Source organism: Camelus bactrianus, chromosome 5 (genome assembly GCF_048773025.1).
Source record: "Camelus bactrianus isolate YW-2024 breed Bactrian camel chromosome 5, ASM4877302v1, whole genome shotgun sequence".
NCBI lineage: Eukaryota > Metazoa > Chordata > Mammalia > Artiodactyla > Camelidae > Camelus > Camelus bactrianus.
The window spans coordinates 54360088-54367573 of NC_133543.1; the positions used below are offsets into that span (position 1 = coordinate 54360088).

At 41.7% G+C, this 7486-nt stretch overlaps 1 non-coding gene across 1 annotated transcript; it reads left to right on the top strand.

Annotated features, from left to right (window-relative positions):
* Positions 1-2191: 2191 nt before the first annotated feature.
* TRNAS-CGA (transfer RNA serine (anticodon CGA)) lies at positions 2192-2266 on the top strand. Its single transcript has one exon. It is a non-coding gene; the product is annotated as a tRNA-Ser (tRNA).
* Positions 2267-7486: the final 5220 nt, after the last annotated feature.

Genomic DNA, 7486 nt, shown 5'->3' on the forward strand with positions numbered 1-7486 from the left:
AGGGAAGTACACACACACACACACAGTACACAACAAGGAAGACTCCTGCACGGAGGTGGAGCTGCCTCAGATGTCATTCCACAGACGATTCGTACACTGACATTTTGGCAAAATTTCCAGGCATTTCCATAAATCCTTTTAAAATTCTTCTTCCCTCCAGCTCGGTAAGACGGCCACATTTTTCGGGGCCTCAGACGAACAATAGCTTCCAAATGATATTTAAGAACAAGCCCCCAGCATGACCAGGGAGGCTCCCCGGCCCGGGAGAAAGGAAGGGCACCATATGCCCGGGGCTCTTTGTGTGCGGCCTCGCTGCCATTTTACAGCTGCCTTTGCCTCTTTATTTCACTTGGGGAGACAAGAGTTCCCCCGAAACGCACACGGGGGATTTGGGATTAAGCCTCATCTTCTCTCTCTCTAACCTGTAACGCCTTTCATCCTAACAAAGGTGGGAGGAGCCGACGAGAAGGATGCGGCAACCCGAGGAGGTCCGGGAGGAAGCCGGGCCTCGGTGGGGGGAGGGGACGGAGCCACCTTTTTAAACTTGCGGTCCCTCTGCCCTCAGTTTTTCTTCATCACACAGAAGCGCCATCTGTTCGCAGACTTGCTGCGCAGGCCATTTGTTTTCCATTCAGTAACAGCTTATGTAGGAAGCAGATTACGAAGTGAGCAAATATGCCACTGGCTGGAGCAGGGCTGTACTCTGTTCGTGCCCCTAAAACTTTACAGAGCGTCTGCAGCGAGCTCTGAGCGCTGCGCGGTCCTGACCCGCTGCGCCCCGGGGCGCGCCTCCGTCACCCCCGGACTGGATTAGCCCCTATGCGCTAAAGCCTCTAGTGTGTGTGTTGTTTTCTTTTGTTTTTTAACTGAGGTATAGTTGATTTACAGTGTTTTGTGGGTTTCTGGTGGACAGCATAGTGATCCAGTTATACATGTATATATTCTTTTTCATTGTAGGTTATTAAAAACTATTGAATATAGTTCCCTGTGCTATACAGTAGGACTTTGATATTTTTCTATTTTGTATATAGTAGTTTGTATCTGCAAATCCCAAACTCCTAATTTATCCCTCCCCTCCCCACCTTTCCACCTTGGTAACCATGCGTTTGTTTTCTGTGTCTGTGCGTCTGTTTTTGTTTTGTAAGTAAGTTCATTTGTGTCTTTTTTTTTTTTTTTTTAAGATTCCACATATGAGTGATATATGATGTTTGTCTTTCTCTGTCTGACTTACTTCACTTAGTACGGTAATCTCTAGGTCCATCTATGTTGCTGCAAATGGTATTATTTCCTTTTTTTTTTTTAATGTAAAGCCTTTCAGTGTTGATACATTCATTTATACTATATTTTAAAGTACCCTTAAATGATTTTTTTCCCCATGTTTTCCAATTTTTATTTTATTTTATCTTATTTATTTATTTAGTGTGCTAGCCTACTTGAGAACAGGAAATTTGCTGTCTTTCTGCACTCCCTTTTCTCTGGTTAGCTACAGAGTCAGCTCTATAATACACTGACATTTTGGCAAAATTTGCATTCTCTTAAATATTTAGACTTATTTGATGATGCTTTCAAAACTAACAAGTGGAATCAATCACAGAAGTGGCTGTAAACATCAGAATATCACCTTATGCTAGCTCAAAAAAAGAAAAGATACACTGTCTTTGACCTTTTTCGGTGTCCTTGGAGAAATGATCCAGGTACCATGATCTTCACTCTGGGCCATGGGACCTCCTGGTGACATGACTCTGTCATGCAAAACCCCCTCACATATCCCCTGGTGCTGGTATATTCCAGCTGACATTCCCAAATATTACTGGACAGTTTAGTCATTTAAAATTTTTCGATTATAAATAATGCTAGGTCTACATCTTTGAGCTTGAAGCTTTTTCTATTTTTAGAAATTTTTCTGAGACTACATTGTAAGAAGTAGAATTACAGAACCAGGTTTGTGATATTTTGAACTTAATCTTCAAACCCTACTACTTAAGAGAAGTTTACTGTTTTGAGCAGGAATGTGAAGGTCAGCTCCACTGGCTCATCATTGCCCTTTTATACGTGGTCGCCCAAACTTTCCTGAATAGCCTTGTCATCTTGCTCAACTAGAGTTTCATCTGTCAGACAAAATTTGGTGTTTATTTACTTGAAAAACCCCTAAAAATCCAGAAATATGAATTGCTATTAAAATTATCCCTGGGGAGAAGGTATAGCTCAGTGGTAGAACACATGCTTCGAATGCATGAGGTCCTGGGTTCAGTCCCCAGTACCTCCATTAAATAAACAAACAAATCTAATTACCTTCTTTCCTCGCCCCCCTCTCCCCAAACCCAACAAATTTTAAAAAAGACAAAGCTAAATAGTTTTGATTTAAAAAAGGTATTCTTTATTTTCCTTAGGAACTCAATGAACATTTAAACACTGGTAGAGAATGTGAATGCATAGATTAGATTATGTTAACTTAAAACTTGGTTGTGTTATTCTGGCAGTGTAGCTCATTCTGTACACGCCATAAATTGCTTAAGTGTCAAATAACAGAAGTGCAAGAAAGAAATGTCAAAGTTTCAACTCTAAATATCATGGATTAATAATTATACACTGTTGTTTCAAAACAGTCAAATGTAACTCTGATATAATTTTTGATCCCATTTCATATTTTCCTTGGAAATATCTATCATGTTTTTAAAACTTAAATTAGTGGAGGAGAAAACCTCAGACTGTCCATTTTATTTTATTTTAGTTTTTTTCTTTTTTTAAATTGAAATATAGTTGATTTACAATGTGTTAGTTTCTAGTGTACAGCACAATGATTCAGCCATACATATACATATTCTTTTTCATATTCTTTTCCATTATAGGTTATCACAAGATATTGAATGTAGTTCCCTGTGCTATACAGTAGGATTTTTTTGTTATCTATTTTAGGCTGTCCATTTTAAATCGAAATAACCATGTAGATTACAAGAGTTATTACAAGTGAACTACTTATGATCTGCAAACTTTTTCTTGGGTTAATACCCCGAATTGCCTTGTTTTAATAAGATACACTTCCTGGTTAATAATTTCTCTTTTATTACTCTGAACATAAACATTCTTTTGTTTGGATAGAGCTTTTATTTTTCCCTCAAAATTGTCTGCATATAAAATATGTGCCGAGGACAGTGGTGGTGAGGCGTCCCAGCTGCCCGGCCTGACCACACACGCTGCTGTCTCCCTGGGGCTCAACTCCTACGTGTGCCGCCAGCACAAGAATGCACTCCTACCATCTGTTTATCAGCATTAAAATTCTTTACCTTCTCACAGAATGGCCTTGGCTGTTCCAGTGTAGACTTACACTTATTAATGTAGTAGCTCCCAACTATCAGACTGAAGATTGTCCCTGGGAAAGATTGTGAATCTTTAGTAAACCTCGTATAATCCATATCTCGACTTTTCTTGGCCCTGCTCTAATTTCTTTTGATCTCTGAGGCCATGCTAGTGTCCATGACTGAGATAGCGTTACACAGAGCTGAGTGAGTTGTGGGAAAATATCCTGGCATACTATCTGTGTTGGATAATACTGATAATATTACGAAAGAACATGTAGACTCTTTTCAACCATTCCTGCCAAGGGGTTACAGCTTTTAAACACAGGAGGGGATTGGACATGTCCCTTCAAAGTCTTGTCTGTATCACCCCCTTCCTCTGGTCTGTGCATGTGCACACTCCCGAGAGCATTCTCTCATTCCTCTCCCCTTTCCAAAGCTAAAGGCAAAACCAAAATAATTCCCTAGAGAATTAAAGGTGATAGTAAACCAACTCATCTCGGTACTGCTTGCTTTTATTCCTCTTCCTCTTTGTCATTTCCAGGGGTCATAATAGCAGACAGAAGATGGAAGACAGCAAGACGGGAGCACTTCGACCCCTCCCTTAACAGCAAAGGCACGAGAATTGATTCTGGGTGACTCTTTTGGTAAGTGTGTCCTCTGCAGAGAGGACCTGGGGCTGCTGTCTTGTGTAGAGGCCCCCTTCCCTGTCTTCAGTCTCCAATCATCACTTGTACTGTCCGACCTGTGTGGAATCTGGGTGTTATCCAGTGGTGTGCTGGTAACTATTTAACAACCACTTCTTCAAAAAAAAAAGAAGAAAAAAGAAGCTCTGATGGGTAGCATTTGCCAATTACCATGGTATAAATATTCCCGTCACTGATGATTTTTAAGCTGCCGATGTGATTTCACTGACATGGAGTTGGGAAGAGACGCCACATTAACTCTTGGGAACTAGTGTGAGCTGGCTCCAGTGTGATTCCACCTCCCTCAGGACGGTGAGCCTTCTCCTTTCATTCACTGATGAATCCCCTCCTGGACATCTCAGATTCTGACTCCATGGTCAGCCAGTCCCTCTTTTGTCTTTTCTCCATCCTCAGACATGAAGCACGTGCTTCCTGTCTGCAGGCACAGCACAAAGCATCATGGCTTCCAGGTCAGCTAAGACAGGGTCCCTTTCTCAAGTTTATCACCTAGTGGGGACCAGATAAGTCTAGCCAGGGATGCCAGTTCAGAGTGTAAACACAGTGATACAGGCAGGCCCAGGGTGTTATGAGATCCCAGAATCATTCACAAACCCCTAGATTTCTCTTTTTCCCTCAGATTATTTATTTTTTTCCTTTTTTAAAAAATTGAAGTATAGTCAGTTTACAATGTTGTGTCAATTTCTGGTGTACAGCTTCAGTCATACACGTACATGCGTGTATTCCTTTTCACATTCTTTTTCATTGTAGGTTACTACGAGATGTTGAACATAGTTCCGTGTACTCCCCTAGATTTCTTTTACTTTTCTGGAAGTTTGGAAAAACAGGACCCACATTCCTACATCCATCCTGGACTGGAGAGCATTGCTAGTGAGAGTAAGATCTGCTGCTGTCAAGCTTCCGAGGCAAAGCCTCTCCTGTTCCTCTTTTGAGGATGCCTCTTCTATCCCAGTGGACTACTTCACTTCCTCCTTTGCCAGTGAGACTGAGGCCAACCAGAGGATCCCACATTTACCCTCCCCTCTGTCTCAGGGGTGTTCTTTCTCTTGAATTATCCCTCATTTTTGCTCACCAGATACAGTCACATTTTAAGGTACTGGGGGTTAGGACTTCAATGTATGAATTTTGAAGGGACACAATTTGGTTTATAAAAGCATGCCTCCTCTTCCTTCCTTTGTGTCTACGTAGCTCTCCAATTCTTTGTTCTCATCTCTTCTCTAGTGGTGCTGGCAATCCTTCGTGTGCTTACTTGTTTACCCATCCGTCCCCATCTGGAAGGTAGAGATTGGGTCTTCTTTTTTTCCCCAGAGTTGGCACACGAGTGCTTAGTATATGTTTGTTGATTGAATGAATAAATGGATAGACGGTTTGATAAATACCACCACCATTCAGCAGGTACCTCTGAATGTCAATCCTTTAATCAAGATCTCAAAATCCAGAGAGTCTCCAGGCACTGAATTACTTGTGGGATTCTGGAGAGGTTTTGAGAAGGGCTCAGGGAGAATGACATTCCCTTGGCACTTCTTTGGAGTCACCACCAGCTGTCTAGGAGTTGGTTCAAGGCTGCACAGGACACTTGGTGACTGAGCTTCCTCGGTTGGCTTAGGGCACGAGAGCAGTGCCTCCTTTGGGGTTACAGGGGCCATCTTGGGGAGCTCCCACCTGGTTGCTATGCAGTGGCAAGGCACCCCAGTCCTCAGAGATACGCAACCTTGCCATGGCAAGTTAAATAGAGCAGAGAGGGTTTTGCTTTCCCTGATTTGGTTTTGGGTTCTTCCTTTCCTCCTCAAACTTCCTGGAAGTGGCTGAGGCTTCCAGTCCCTGGTCATTCATGGCCACATGTCCTCTCTTTGAGCATTTTCTCTCAGCAGAGTCATTCTTACTGGTAAAAATTTGTTTCCCCCAAACTGCTTCCTTACCCTCAATGTCTTCTCTCTGTCTGTCTCTCTCTTTTTCTGTCTCTCTCTCTCTGTCTCTGTGTGTGTCTCTGTCTTTGTCTCTCTCTCTCTCGCACACACACACACATCTCATTTATAGCATTTACTTCTTTCTACCTGATATCTTTAGTTTTTTGCATAGACCATGTGCCATGTAAGTGCAAGAGCCATACTTTAGTCATCTTTGAATAAATTCTCTGTTCTCACATTTGAGTTTTCTCTATTTTCTTCAATTCACGTCATTTACAGAGGTTTCTCCAAAGGGATTTGTATACTACATCATTGATTTCTTCAGTCTAGATAATTTTTATATGTAAAAGCATTAACAAACTTTGTGAAAAGAAAAAGGAATATCTGTACAGTATTACAGTAATAATACTGTCCGATGTGTGGTTTTCTCATGATAAACTCCTCGAGTGGAATGTACGCTTTAGAGTCTTTCCCACATCCTGACAGGTGCCCTGCCCCATGGCCTTCAATCTGGGTGGCTTTTGTAGCTTTCCTTGTAGCCTTAATTCAATCACAAGATGCCATTGATGGACTTCAGTGGATGAAACCTCCTAGTTCTTTACTGCGATTCTTCCTCAGAGTGATGTGTTTTGTCATTTAAGGACCACCCTGAAAAAAAATGAGGTACAGAGACATGAGGAATTTTTTTTTAAAAGTCAAAAAAGTTAAAAAAAAAAAAAACCAACCCCATAGAGAGCCTCACAGGCATACCACAGAGTCAATGTGGTTGATCATTATGTCTCTGTAAAGTGCTATTTTGAAATGCTGCTTGTTAGTACTTAAGATGTAAGTGGCTCATTCTAGATTAAAAACTGTATGGTTAGTGGGCTGCAAACATAATGTCCTGTGTGCAGCTTTTGCAATACGGGTCCCCAACGCGATTCACGTAGGTCCCTTGCTGGTAAGCCCGAGGCGGCCAGTACAGTCAGAAGCTGATGGCACCCGTGCCTCCCCTGGCAGCATCCAGAGCACAGCCGTGCAAGGCCGGTCTTGGACTCAGAGTCCTTATGCTCACTGATTCACGGCCCTATTTATCTCTACGTGAGGTCAAAATACAAGCGCCAAGATTTCACTTTCCGCAGTTTTCTGTTTTTGCTAATTGCATTTACCTTGCTCTTTCCCTTTTTTTCCCCTATACACGTTTGACATTTAAAAAAGGCGTTTTAGCCTCTGAATTTAAGCAAATTGTTCCACAGAACTCCCCAGTGAGTAGCAAACTCGGAGTTAATATTCACGGTGTCCTAAACGTTAACACCACCATGACATAGGCAGCTTGGTTTTGCTTTGGCTCCAGCTCATTCTAAATTGTATTTACAGCGTTACTTTTTTTTTTCATAATGAGTCAGAATTTCCAGTTCCATTTGGTCAGCTATTTCACTACTATTCTTTACACAGAACAGGTAAATCACGTTAATTTTCAAAGCAGAACATCCATAGTAGATTTGTGTTTAGAAAAGAGAATACTTTTCTGTCAGAGGTGAGGATCCCCTGGGCCTTACCTTCTAGAATGCTTTTTAAAGAAGAGCCGACAAATCTCTGG